We start from the raw sequence: 15,204 nt of genomic DNA on the forward strand, positions 1-15,204 counted from the left end.
CAAGGGAACTGACAAGAGGCCCATCGTGCTGGAGACCAGGACAGCAAAAAACGAACTCAGCAGAAAGCTCATGCGACTCAGCCTCAGATTCCAGAAGACCTCTGGTTAAGGTAGGAGGTCCTCACTCCTATGGCTGGAAGGACATGCCTAACAAAATCTTAATTCCTTTACCATCTCTTGTTTCTTGGTTCCTTGAACCCCCTCCAACAGGCGGGTGGCAGTGGGTGCAACTGAGGGACTCTGGAGAGGCTACTCTTCAGTATGTCCCAAAGACACTATCTGCTGGGCCCCAGTAGCTGTTACCCAAGCTGGTGGGGGTTCTTCTGCCCTTACTCTTCTCTGTGCCAAGAATCAGGCCAATGAAAACTGTGAGCACCGGTCAGGCATTTAGCAGATTTTCCAGCAGGCTATGAAGGGGATCGCTTGGCATGTTTTTCCCACTGCTTTTTCCTCCTGTCCTTCAGCTCTCTCCTGGGACTAAAGCCCAGCCAAAACTAATGAGCTCAGGCTCTGATGTTTCATTGCAAAAATTCACTGAGAGACAAAGCGATAAGTAAGAGGTGGATTTGTTAGGATTCAGAGAGAAGCCACTCTTCAGGGTGTGAACCATTGCCGAGGGCAAGGGCTGGGGCCGTGGAATTAGGCCTGGCTAGATTTTGCTAGTGGGGTGAATTCCTATGCTAATGAGTGGGAGGATCATCCCAACCATTGGGGAACCACCCACTCCTCCATCTTTTGACAGTGCCTTAGAGCTGTCCTGCCACCACTGTGTGTGTCTGCTGGCTTATAGATTGGGGATTAAGCTTTATTTGATTTTGACTTTTCGGTTCTCTTCTTTTCACAGCTATTTGTAAGGCCTCCCCAGACAGCCATTTTGCTTTTTTGCATTTCTTTTCCATGGGGATTGTCTTGATCCCTGTCTCCTGTACAATGTCACAAACCTCAGTCCATAGTTCATCAGGCACTCTATCTATCAGATCTAGGCCCTTAAATCTATTTCTAACTTCCACTGTATAGCCATAAGGGATTTGATTTAGGTCATACCTGAAAGGTCTGGTGGTTTTCCCCACTTTCTTCAGTTTAAGTCTGAATTTGGGAATAAGGAATTCATGATCTGAGCCACAGTCAGCTCCCGGTCTTGTTTTTGCTGAATGTATAGAGCTTCTCCATCTTTGGCTACAAAAAATATGATCAATCTGATTTCGGTGTTGACAATCTGGTGATGTCCACGTGTAGAGTCTTCACTTGTGTTGTTGGAAGAGGGTGTTTGCTATGACCAGTGCGTTCTCTTGGCAAAATTCTATTAGCCTTTGCACTGCTTCATTCCGTATTCCAAGGCCAAATTTGCCTGTTACTCTAGGTGTTTCTTGACTTCCTACTTTCGCATTCCAGTCCCCTAAAAAGGACATCTTTTTTGGGTGTGTTAGTTCTAAAAGGTCTTGTAGGTCTTCATAGAACCGTTCAACTTCAGCTTCTTCAGCGTTACTGGTTGGGGCATAGACTTGGATTACTGTGATATCAATGCAAAGAAACAGAGGAAAACAACAAAATGGGAAAGACTAGAGATCTCTTCAAGAAAATTAGAGATACCAAGGGAACATTTCATGAAAAGATGGGCTCTATAAAGGACAGAAATGGTATGGATCTAACAGAAGCAGAAGATGTTAAGAAGAGGTGGCAAGAATACACAGAAGAACTGTACAAAAAAGATCTTCACGACCCAGATAATCATGATGATGTGATCACTCATCTAGAGCCAGACACCCTGGAATGTGAAGTCAAGTGGGCCTTAGAAAGCATCACTACAAATAAAGCTAGTAGAGGTGATGGAATTCCAGTTGAGCTGTTTCAAATCCTGAAAGATGATGCTGTGAAAGTGCTGCACTCAATTTGCCAGCAAATTTGGAAAACTCAGCAGTGGCCACAGGACTGGAAAAGGTCAGTTTTCATTCCAATTCCAAAGAAAGGCAATGCCAAAGAATGCTCAAACTACCGCACAATTGCACTCATCTCACATGCTAGTAAAGTAATGCTCAAAATTCTCCAAGCCAAGCTTCAGTAATACTTGAACCATGAACTTCCAGATGTTCAAGCTGGTTTTAGAAAAGGCAGAGGAACAAGAGATCAAATGGCCAACATCTGCTGGATCATCGAAAAAGCAAGAGAGTTCCAGAAACACATCTATTTCTGCTTTATTGACTATGCCAAAGCCTTTGACTGTGTGGATCACAATAAACTGTGGAAAATTCTGAAAGAGATGGGACTACCAGACCACCTGACCTGCCTCTTGAGAAACCTATATGCAGGCCAGGAAGCAACAGTTAGAACTAGACATGGAACAACAGACTGGTTCCAAATAGGAAAAGGAGTACGTCAAGGCTGTATATTGTCACCTTGCTTATTTAACTTCTATGCAGAGTACATCATGAGAAACGCTAGGCTGGAAGAAGCACAAGCTTGAATCAAGATTTCCGGGAGAAATATCAATAACCTCAGATATGCAGATGACACCACCCTTATGGCAGAAAGTGAAGAGGAACTAAAAAGCTTCCTGATGAGAGTGAAAGAGGAGAGTGAAAAAGCTGGCTTATAGTTCAACATTCAGGAAACTAAGATCATGGCATCCGGTCCCATCACTTCATGGGAAATAGATGAGGAAACAGTGGAAACAGTGTCAGACTTTATTTTGGGGGGCTCTAAAATCACTGCAGATGGTGGTTGCAGCCATGAAATTAAAACATGCTTACTCCTTGGAAGGAAAGTTATGACCAAGCTTGATAGCATATTGAAAAGCAGAGACGTTACCTTGCCAACAAAGGTCTGTCTAATCAAGGCTATGGTTTTTCCAGTGGTCATGTATGGATGTGAGAGTTGGACTGTGAAGAAAGCTGAGCACCAAAGAACTGATGCTTTTGAACTGTGGTGTGGGAGAAGAGTCTTGAGAGTCCCTTGGACTGCAAGGAGATCCAACCAGTCCATTCTAAAGGAGATCATCCCTGGGTGTTCTTTGGAAGGAATGATGCTAAAGCTGAAACTCCAGTACTTTGGCCACCTCATACGAAGAGTTGACTCATTGGAAAAGCCTCTGATGCTGGGAAGGATTGAGGGGAGGAGAAGAAGGGGACGACAGAGGATGAGATGGCTGGATGGCATCAGCAGCTCGATGGATGTGAGTTTGAATGAACTACAGGAGCTGGTGATGGACAGGGAGGCCTGGCGTGCTGTGATTCATGGGGTCGCAAAGAGTCGGACACGACTGAGTGACTGGACTGACTGACTGAATTTGACTTGTCATCTAGGACCCAATTGATTTTAATCGGTTTACGTTATGCCCTTGTGCTATGTCATTTCAAAGGTTGTGCTCTGCCTCCTTCCTGCCTGTTTCATGCTCCTTTCCTCAGCCCCATCCGGGCCCAGAAGGTTGCCTCTACAAGCTTCTGGAGTGACAACGAGAAAATAGCTGGCCTTGGGAGGGAAATACTGTGTAATACCCAACCCCCTAATCCTACCCAGCACTGGTCATGCTGCAGACCTTGGGGATGCCCAAACTCCAGTCAGGGGGTCCCAGGAGGTCAACCTGCCTTGACCTGCCTTGGGATCTGGTCCTCAAAAGGTTGTTACACCTCAACCTGCTCAGGGATCCACCAGTCCCAGGGGTCCCAGGAGGTCGTCACACCTGGACCTGCCCAGGGACCCAATTCTCGGGAGGCCATCATGCCTTGACCTGCCAGGGGATTCGGTCTCTAGGAGGCTGTTATGCCTCAGCCTGCCTGGGGATCTGCACCCTGACCTGGGGATGCCTGGCTCTCAGGTTGCAACAGTACTGGGTAGGATAAGCTTCAGAAAGACTCACCCCTAAGGAAGTCCACCCATGGAAATTGAAGGAGGCCTATTAGTTTTTTTTTTTCTTTTCCTCCCTGTGACGACTGTCTTTCAGATGGGAAATAACCAATCTACTTCCCGGCAGACACCCTTGAGATGCATCCTTGATAACTGGAAGCTGTTCGATCCTCTAACTCTGAGGAGGAGTCGCTTAAAATTCTTTTGTGCCACTGCAAGGCCACAATATCCACTGGGGCATGAGGAACACTGGCCTGAGGATGGGAGTTTAAATTACAGTACCCTCCTGCAGCTAGAATTATTCTGCAAAACACAAGGAAAATGGACAGAGATCCCCTATATCCAAATTTTCTTTCGACAAAGAGATATGAAGGAACTATGTTTTAAGTATGGGATTGTTGTATGCCCTAAAAGTGAGCCTACTAGGCAAATGGTGTTAGGCACAGGCAACCAAGAGGAGGAACTCCCCCGTAAAGGCTCACCTCCCATGCCCCCAAAGAGGCTGGAGCCTCCCATAGCTCCCGAATTGTCTGGTGGTGCTTCCTTGTATCCAAATGTGCCCCCATATCCGTTAGCACCCCCTCCACAAAAGCCAGCTCAAGTATGTCTATAGTTGAAACTGGAGGAGAATTTGGACCGACCCAGGTCCATAAGCCTTTCTCCCTTTTAGAACTAAGACAGATCAAACAAGACCTGGGAAGCTATACACATGACCCAGGCAAATATATAGATACATTTCAACATATTACCTTGGCTTTTGACTTGACGTGGAAAGACATCATGATCATATTTAGTCAAACTTTATCTGACCCTGAACATACTAGGGTCTTAAAGGAAGCCCGAAGGTATGCAACGGGGCTTCACATGTCAAGTGATAGATACCCAGCAGGAGAAACTGCTGGAGAAGGCAATGGCACCCCACTCCAATACTCCTGCCTGGAAAATCCCATGGATGGAGGAGCCTGGCAGGCTACAGTCCGTGGGGTCGCTGAGTCGGATACGACTGAGCGACTTCACTTTCACTTTTCACTTTCCTGCATTGGAGAAGGAAATGGCAACCCACTCCAGTGTTCTTGCCTGGAGAATCCCAGGGATGGGGAAGCCTGGTGGGCTGCCATCTATGGGGTCGCACAGAGTCGGTCACGACTGAAGCAACTTAGCAGCAGCAGCAGCAGCAGCAGCAGGAGAAACTGCATTCCCCTTCTCCAATCCTAACTGGAATTATAATGACCCTGAGCACATCTGGGAAAGAGATCATTTTCTAATCTGTGTGAAGGCAGGACTAAAGGCAGCCCAACAAAAAGTAATCAGTTATGCCCGGGTCTCAGCAATAACTCAGGAGCCCAACGAGAACCCCATTGCCTTTCTGGAAAGGCTAAAAGAGGCCCTCCAAAATTTACCAATCTGGACTTAGACTCTTACGAGGGACAGGTGATTTTAAAGGACAAATTCCTGTCCCAATGTGCATCATATATCAGAATTAAGTTACAACAGCTACAGCAGCAGGACCTTGCTGCCTCTTCAGATGAGATGATCCAGGCAGCCACCAGAGAACAGGAGAACAGAGAACAGGAGGAGACCAAGGCCCAGAAGAGGGAGAGAAGGAAAGAGACAAGGCATGCCCAGATGCTGGCCGCCCTCCAGAGAAGCCCTATGGCACACCCTGATTCCTTGAAGGACAAGGCACGAGACAAATGCCTAATCTGTAGACAGGCAGGGCATTGGGCCAAAGAGTGTCCAAACCGTGACAAGTCTCCTAGAATGGACATTGGGCAGCACTCTGCCCTCGGGACCCAAGAGCCTCAAGGTCAAGTGCCAAGCCTTCCCTCATGATGGTTCAAGAGGACTGAAGCGGCTTACTCCAGCCAGCCCGAATGTCACAGATAACCATCACGGGGCTGGAGCCAAGGGTGCAACTGGATATGGCAGGTAGGTCTGAGAATTTCTTGGTTGATACATGGGCTACCTACTCTGTCTTGATCTCCTGCTCTGGAGCCTTCTCCTCCCAAACCTGTACCATTTTGGGTGCTACAGGAAAAGCAACTACTAAAAGATTCACCCGAGCACTTCTTTGTTGCTGGAATGGACAAATTTTTTTTCCCCACCAGTTTCTTGTGGTCCCCGAGTGTCCTACTCCCTTATTGGGAAGAGATATACTCACTAAATTGGGGACCACCCTTGTGATGGGAAGTTTCTCAGCCCCTAGAGCTCTACAGCTCCTGGTTACTACTGGAGAACCCATTACACCTTCTTCAACAGAGAGGGACCGAAAACTATGGGAAGACAAAATTAACCCCCAGGTGTGGGACTACGGAATTCCTGGACGAGCCCACCAAGCTGAACCCGTCATCATTGTCCTCCGAGATCCCACTCGTTTTCCTAGCCAGAAACAATGTCCCCTTAAAAGAGAGGCTCAGGAGGGACTACAGCCTTTAATAAATAAATTCCTTGCTTGTGGGCTATTGGTCCCCACCAGTTCACCATGTAACACCTCAATCCTCTCAGTAAAGAGAAAGGATGGAGACTGGAGAATGGTTTGAGATCTCTGGATCATAAATGAAGCTGTAGTCCCCCTCCATCCCACAGTACCCAATCCCTATGTAATCTTGGGAGAAATCCTACCCAGTGCCAAATGGTTTACAGTCTTGGATCTCAAAGATGCATTTTTTTGCATACCACTGGCTAAAGAATCCCAATATCTTTTTGCCTTTGAGTGGGAGGCCCCAGGAGAAAAACGCCAACAGATGACTTGGACAGTATTACCTCAGGGGTTCAGAGATAGCCCCCACCTGTTTGGACAGGCCCTTAGCTGGGATCTCCTAGATCTGGACCTGGGACCTAATGGGAAAATATTACAATACGTAGATAACCTACTAATCTGCTCTCCAGATGAGGAAAATGCCCAACAACACGCAGTTCAGGTTCTAAACTTTTTGGCAGAAAGGGGATATAAAGTCTCCCGTGCTAAGGCACAGATGGTGGAGACAAAGGTCACTTACCTGGGAGTTCAGATTACACACGGGTCTAGGAGGCTGTCCTCTGATGAGTACAAGGAATCCTCCAGTTGCCCTCCCCCACGACTCAAAAACAATTGCGAGCTTTCCTGGGGCTAACTGGGTATTGTAGAATCTGGATACCCAACTATGGTCTAATTGCCCAGCCCTTATATGAAAGCTTAAAGGGACGAGATAATTCAATCCCACTGATGTGGGGAACTCCTCAAAAGAAGGCAGAGGCTATACTAAAACAGGCCTTAACTCAGGCATCTGCCTTGAGGTTGCCAGACCCAGAAAAAGCATTCCAACTTTGTATCCATGAAAGAGAGGGAATAGCCTTGGGAGTGTTAACTCAAAGGTTGGGATCTGAGCCCCAGCCTGTAGCTTACCCATCCAAGAGACTCGATCCAAGCACCCAAGCCTGGCCCCTCTGCCTTCAAAAATCTTGCAGCTATTGCAATCATGACTGAAGATGCTTTAAAACTCTCCTTTTGGGACAAACTAACTATTTTTACCAGCCACCAAATAAAACAACTCCTAAATGGGAAAGACATTTATGGATGTCTGATCAAAAAATCCATCAAGTAATGATGATGGAAAATCCAGGCCTCTTGTGAGGTTCTTAACCCAGCCACCCTCGTGCCTACCCCCGAGGGCTCTTTCCCCTTTCACTCTTGTCTGGAAACCTTGGACCACTGGACAAAACCCCAAGAAGGATTGTCGGAGGATCCTCTGACCAATCCTGAGGAAATCTGGCACACTGATGGAAGCAGCTTTGTCATAGATGGAAAAAGAAGAGCTGGGTATGCAGTAGTCTCCAATTTTGAGATCATAGAGGCTAAGCCTCTGCCACCAGGTACTTCAGCCCAATTAGCTGAGCTCATACCCCTGACTCGAGCTTTAGAGCTGGGAAAAGGAAAAAGAATAGCCATTTACACTGACTCCAAGTATGCCTTTCTGATGATGCAGGCACACATGCTGCTATTTGGAAAGAAAGGGGCCATTTGACCACCCGAGGGTCCCCAATCAAATATGGTGATCAAATTCTTAGACTCTTGTGGCAGTCCATCTGCCCGCTGAGGTTTCAGTCTCCCACTGTAAAGGACACCAAAAGGGAGCACATCCGAGAGGCATGAGGGAACCAAGCAGCCAATCAGCCACCTAAGAGAGCAGCATTACAGAACTATGACCTAATAGGGGTTGCCACCTTAGTTCCACCGACTAATTTGCCAGAAACTCCTTCCTATACTGAAGGTGAGACTCTTACAGCTAAGAGTGAGGGCTTTCAAGAAGATCATATGGGTTGGTTCCAAAAGGAAGGACTCCTTTTTCTGCCTGGGAACCTCCAATGGAAGTTGGTCAACTCCTTACATGCCAGCACTCATTTAGGGGAAAAGGCCCTCCAAAAATTACTAGAAAGATCTTTCAGAGGAACAGGCCTCCAAACAACTATAAGGCAAGTGGTCTCCCCTTTCCCACTTGCCAATTAAACAGCCCCCAAGGTTGGAGAAGACTCTTTGAGAGTCCCTTGGACTGCAAGGAGATCTAACCAGTCCATTCTGAAGGAGATCACCCCTGGGATTTCTTTGGAAGGAATGATGCTAAAGCTGAAACTCCAGTTCTTTGGCCACCTCATGCGAAGAGTTGACACACTGGAAAAGACTCTGATGCTGGGAGGGATTTGGGGGCAGGAGGAGAAGGGGACAACAGAGGATGAGATGGCTGGATGGCATCACTGACTCAATGGATGTGAGTCTGAGTGAACGGGAGTTGGTGATGGACAGGGAGGCCTGCGTGCTGCGAATCATGGGGTCGCAAAGAGTCGGACATGACTGAGTGACTGAACTGAACTGAAGAAGCTCGAAGATCTCAGCTGGCCCAGCCTGTCCAGTGATGTGGGACCTATTCAGGAGAGGACTGGCAGATGGACTTCACCCAGATGCCAGTTTCTCAAGGGTATAAATACCTATTCGTCATGACAGATACATTCACAGAATGGATTGAAGGCTTTCCCACCCGGACTGAGAAGGCTGCTGCTGCTAAGTTGCTTCAGTAGTGTCCGACTCTGTGCGACCCCATAAAGGTGGTAAAAAAAAAACTGCTCCATGAAATCATTCCAAGATTTGGTCTGCCCAGGTCATTACAAAGTGACAATGGGACATCATTTACTTCTAAGGTCACCCAAGGGGTCGCTAAAGCATTGGGCATTACTTATTATCTCCATTGTGCCTGGAAGCTCAGTCTTCAGGAAAAGTAGAAAGAGCCAACCAATTCGATAAAAACGATAACCCAGGAAACCTCCCTGGGATGGAAGGAAGCTTAACCAATAGCCCTCCTCTGCACCTATATGGCCTCTAAGGAACAGGTTGGTCTTTGCCCTTATGAGATGCTATATGGGAGACCTTTTGCTAATGTCAATGACCTCTTCCTAGATCCAGAGGTTCAGACCCTCCAGTCTTATACCATGGCCATTGGGCAATTCCAACAGGATATACGCTTGTGGGGTATGAACCAAGATTGAAAAGATTCTAAGGAGTCACCACCATATGCTCCAGGGACTCAAGTCCTAATTAAAGTCTGGAAAGATGGGTCCCCAAAGGCTCAACTCCAGCCCACATGGAAGGGCCCCACCCTGTAATACTTTCTACCACCACAGCAGTCAAGGGGCCAGGACATGACTCCTGGATTCACTACTCACGAATCAAGCCGTGGAAGAAAGCAGAAGAGGACACGTGATACACCTGTGAGCTCCTGGGAGATCTCAGACACCTATTCAGGACCACCAATGAGTGCCATTCTAGTGAACACCCCCAAAATCTGGTTTCTGGGGATAAGATTTCTCAGGGTAGCTCTAAAGAGCCAACACAGCTTGACAGAGATTGTACTCCAAAACGGACAGGAGATAAATCTTCTGATCCCTGAACAAGGAGGGACTTGAGCCATCCTGGCGATGTGAATTTAGAATTGACTAATGTCCCTACTCGTTATGCCATATTGATGCTGCTTATGATTGCTCCATGTATTATCAATTCTCTAACCTGTTTTGTCTCTGACCAGATCAATAAGCTACAACATGCAGTGCCAGTTCAACAAAGATATAAAAGCCAACCATGGAAAATATCACTCACCTTTAGATGGACACCGCTATAAGGACTCAGAGGCTTGAGACTAGCAAGAGCGGGAGGCCCAATACCCCTCGCCGTCCCAGTTCAGCAGAAAGTAGCCAGAAAGACCTCTATGTCCCATTCCCAAAGAATTGGGCCTCCCATCTCTTGAAGGGGGAATGTTAGGTAGTTAGAATAGGGAAAAGGAGTCCAAAATGGTGGTGGCTAAAGGACAAGAGAAAAGCCCGCGAAAATAGAACAGAGGAAGGTCCGAGGACTGGAGGGAGGACTTCAGGTAGAACAGCACTCCTGACTAAGCCCAATTTGCATAGGGCAGGCCCAGGGGGAAGAAAAAAAACATATAAAAAGAGGAGCCAAAGGGCTCTCTCTCTTTCCCCAGCCCCCACGTGCATGTGCTCTTTCTCTCCCTCTCTCTCCTCCAATCTCTTCTCTTTGTGTCTTTGGGTTGATATGCCCTCACGCTTCGAGGATGGATTCTCCTGCTATCTTCTAAATAAAATAGAGCTGTAACACTGATTTGTCTAAGAGCTATAACACAATCTGTTCAAGACCTGAGAGCTATAACATGGTCTGTCCAAGACCCGAGAGCTGTGACGTGCCAAGGGCTTTAATGTCCGTCACTCGAAATCTTTGTTGTGATAAGACAGAACCGAGGAGAATACACTTGCCTGACAGAATGATGGATTAATTACAGCCCAAGCAGGCAGGATTTCTTGAAACAACAGACCGGTTACAGCTCAGTTAAATAGACAGTGGATAGTTCACCCCAAGATGTAGGAGTGGGCTGGCTGCAAAGGAGTGGCCACGATCCCTCCTGACTTTCCCTTTTATACTCTGTCTCCTCTTCTTGGTTCTGCCCTGTCCAAAAATAAGGATTGTACCCGCCACCAATCAGGAAAGGGAATGCAAATGTATGCTCAAGGCCAATTGACAGTTGCAAGTTACATAACAACAGGCTCTATATTGCTCATGTTGTTCCCATAATTAAGTCTGTTATAGTCAGACGTGTGTATGTATAGAATATTTATGAACCCTTGGTTACTTGAGGACACAGCTGTGCATCGAGGGGGCATGTGCTGGACTTGGAGAAGTTTGTATCTTCTGTGTGCCTAGGGCACATGTGCAGGAGTTGATAAAGTCTCTGTGGTTATTTTTGTAGCATATCTGTAAGCTCTCCTGGGCGTGTCTGGGATGGGGTGTTTCGAGATAAGCTTGCATCCTTTTAGGCTAGGCCACCCATCATTGCTCATGTCTAACTTCCTACCTAACACTTTCAAAAGACCTCAATCCCAAACTTTTATTCTCAAACAGTGGGGAGTATGCAGTTATGACTAATTTCATCAGCTTTTTAAAAATTGTGGTTGATTTATGATATAAATTAGTTTCAAGTACAACAAAATTTTATATTCCATTTAATGTTAGTATAAAATACTCTATATTTCTTGTGCTGTACAGTATATCCGTGTAGCTTATCTATACCTTCTTAAACCCCTATACCATCTTGCCCCTCCCCTTTTCCCTCTCCCCAGTGGTGACCACTGGTGGTTTGTTCTATCTTCAGTCTGTTTGTGTTCTGTTACATTCATAGCATTTTTAGCTCTGCAACGGTGTTCTTTGACCATTGTCCGGACTCCAAGTACTGTTTACACTGAGTGCTGGGCTCCCAGTGAAGGTATTTAGCTATGTTTATTATTGACACATGGAGAAAGAAATGGCAACCCACTCCAGTACTCTTGCCTGGAGAATCCCATGGAGGGAGGAGCCTGGTAGGCTACAGTCCATGGGGTCGCAAAGAGTCAGACACGACTGAGCGACTTCACTCACTCACTCATTATTGACACAAACGTTGTCATGTACAGAAATCATCCCCAGATATCAAGAAATCAGGGTCAAACCACGTGGGTTCTTATTCTAAAACTTTTACTACTCAAAGTGGTCTACAGATCACCAGGGAGCTTGCTAGACATGTGGAATCTTGGACCCACTCCATACTCACTAGATCAGAGCCTGCATTTTCACAAGACCTCATGGAATCCATCTGCACAGTCAAATTTGAGAAACGTAGCATATTTCATCAGCCATGACCAATCTTCAAGCAAAAACTATACTCTTATTTAATGTTACACTTTACAAAGTTGCTTTACATAGATGATTTCATTTACATTTATTATTTTATTTTCATCCCAGCCACAATATAAAATTATTCATATTCAATGATGAAACTGAAGTCCAGGCAGGTAACAAACTTGCCTAAAATCATGTCTAGAGCCAGGTGAACCCCAACTTCAGTCTCAGTGGATGGGAGAATACTTTTTGATTATTAATGTTATGCTCTGAGCCCGTATCTCCGAACCGACCGAGAGAGCAAGTCCACCACAGTAATGCAAATGCAAGAAGGGAGTTTGTTTATCCCTAGCACGCTAGGGCCCAAGTCTCATCCCACACAAGGGAATCCGACAAGAGCCCCGAACAAAGGAGTATGGCGGCTTATATACAGGCAGTTCTTTGTCTCAGTTACAGGAGTAGCTGGCGTTACATGATTGGCCAGGCGGGATGAGCGCATATCCTGTTTCTTTCTGGTAAACATGACTCAGGTCCTAGAGACCGTCGTTTGGTCCCTAACATTCCCCCCTGTCCTTAGATCATATAGAGGAATCTTCCTCTCGGTCCTGAGACACAGTTTGATATTGTTGTCGAAGCACAAACAGCTGTACTGTATTTATGCATTCCTTTACAAAGGCTACAAGTCTATTGATAATACATGGGCCGAAGGTAAGCATTAGTAAAAGTACTAGCAGGGGTCCTAGCAAGGTGGAGATTAAGGTAGTCAGCCAAGGGGATTGTTGAAACCAAGATTCAAACCATCTCTGTTGAGCCTCACGTTCTCGTTTACGTTGGGCTAGTCCTTCTCTCACTTTGGCCATAGATTTTCTAACTATTCCTGTATGATCAGCATAGAAACAGCACTCTTTTCCTAGGGCAGCACAGAGTCCCCCTTGTTGCAGAAAGAGCAGATCTAATCCCCTTCTGTTTTGCAGAACTACTTCAGATAGAGAAGTTAGAGACGATTCTAAATGACGAATAGATTGCTCTATAAGGGTAATGTCTTCATCTATGGCTGCTCTCAGGGAGTTAAATCCTTGGCTTTGCAGGGACAGAGCTGTTATTCCGGTTCCAGCCCCGGCTATTTCAAGACCGAACATAGTTGCTATGGTTATGGCGGTAAGAGGTTCCCTCTTAACTTTATAAGTTCTTTTTGGAGGATTTAGAGTTAATTTTTGGGCCCAATAATCATATAATGCTTTCTCTGGTCGGTACAGAATCTTGGGCATGACAGCCACCATAACACAGAATTTTTCTTTGGGGTCAAAGATTGAGCTATGCAGGCATGGAGTTGGCCCCGTGTGTGAACAGACCCACTATCCCCCCATTTGAGGTATTAACCATTTAGCTACAGGCAAATCATCAGGCTCGATGACATGCACACAAAGTGGAGACTTTGCTGGTAACACCGTGCCCATGCATAAGCCCTTTCCCCATACCTCTTTCATCGTCAGACCCACCTTTCGGTCCCCCCAATGACACTGAGGAGGATCGGTGCTGTTGGCCAAGTCATAAGAGGCATTGAGGCCTACTGCTTCGTAATAAGGGGGAATTAAGTTGTAACATAACCAATAAGATTTAGTTGTCTCAGGATGGGTCTGATTCAGGGTGGCATAAGCTGCCCTAATCAGCTTCCATAGGGGATCTATTTCAGCGAGTGCTTCTGCTTCGGGGCTCACTGCCAAAGATGTTGGCATGGAAGTCGTTAGGCGGGGGGTTACAGCCAGCTTTTCTACTTTGTTGGGCCTGATACTGTGTACAAGAATTGGCTCTAAGACCTGGCTCACTACTATAATCCCTTTCCCATCAACCCAAACCCTCCTGATTCCCTTGTCTGTAGCCCCCAAGATAGGCCAGAGATCCAGGTCCCCTCTTTTTTGCTTTTTTTCTGGATTGAACTTATTCTGACTTGTGCATAATTGCAACTTTCACAGCTAAAAGTTGGATCTCCGAGGACCCTAGGGAGGGGCTTGGCGAGTGAAAAATTAAGTAAATCTCAATTTCCTATTTCCCAGCGCCGAGGTCCATCATTAGAAGTAACACAATCCCAAGTTTTACAATAAGAGTCTTGTGCCCCCCACAGGTCTTCCAGTCATGTCTGGGTGCACCTGGGCATGCCCAGAACCCTTGTTCTCGGAGATAACCCCTAGCCCAAGGCACATTTACCATCAGCTTAAGGTCAAAGTAGAAGTCTGGCCATCGTGTGTTTGGTGGATGTATTGCGGTAGTGGAGTTTAGCACCTCTCGTGTTAGTCCATTTTGCAGCTTCCAGGTGATTTTGACGGGTTGATGCGGGTTCACGCTGGCAGCTCCAGAGCAGAGTAACTGGGTCATCCACAAGACGGCCCAGCCGAGCTGTCCTGGTCCTGTTGGCGCCTTCGAAGCTTTAGCCTCAGGGGGTTGGACGGGTGCAGAGATGCTTCCCATTCTTTCTTAGTGTCTTCCTGCTCTGCTGAAGCAGCTGGGCGTACGTGGTTGCAATGCACCCAAGGCCTGATACTGTCGACCTTTAGGGCAGTTGGGGTGGTAAGAAGAACAACATAAGGACCCTTCCATTTGGGTTCTAGTGCCTTGGTTTGGTGCCTTTTGACCCATACCCAATCTCCTGGGCCAATGTCATGTGAGGGAATAGTTCCCTTATTTTGACCCACATGTATTTCCCAGAGCAGTTTCCAGACACGAGAGTGCACCTTGTTTAAGGCCATCAAGGCCTCTTGGAATTGTCCCAGTGTGGGAGGCGGTAGTTTCTTCCCTTCAAATATTGGACATACAGGGGGAGGTCTCCCATACAGAATTTCAAATGGGGTCAGATTAAGTTGATAAGGAGTATTACGCGCACGGAAGAGGGCAAAGGGAAGGAGGGTCACCCAGTCCCCGCCAGTCTCTATAGCCAATTTAGTTAAAGTTTCTTTTAGAGTCCGATTAATTCTTTTTACTTGCCCTGAGCTCTGTGGACTGTATTCACAATGTAACTTCCATTTAGTCCCCAGGGCTAGGGCAAGGCTCTGAACTATTTGACTCACAAAAGCAGGTCCATTATCAGAGCCGATGGTCACTGGCAGGCCAAACCTGGGAACTATTTCTTCTAAAATCTTTTTTGCCACTATCATCGTGGTTTCTCCCTTTGTAGGAAAAGCCTC

This window comes from Ovis canadensis, chromosome 25 (assembly GCF_042477335.2).
Source record: "Ovis canadensis isolate MfBH-ARS-UI-01 breed Bighorn chromosome 25, ARS-UI_OviCan_v2, whole genome shotgun sequence".
In the NCBI taxonomy this organism is placed as follows: Eukaryota; Metazoa; Chordata; class Mammalia; order Artiodactyla; family Bovidae; genus Ovis; species Ovis canadensis.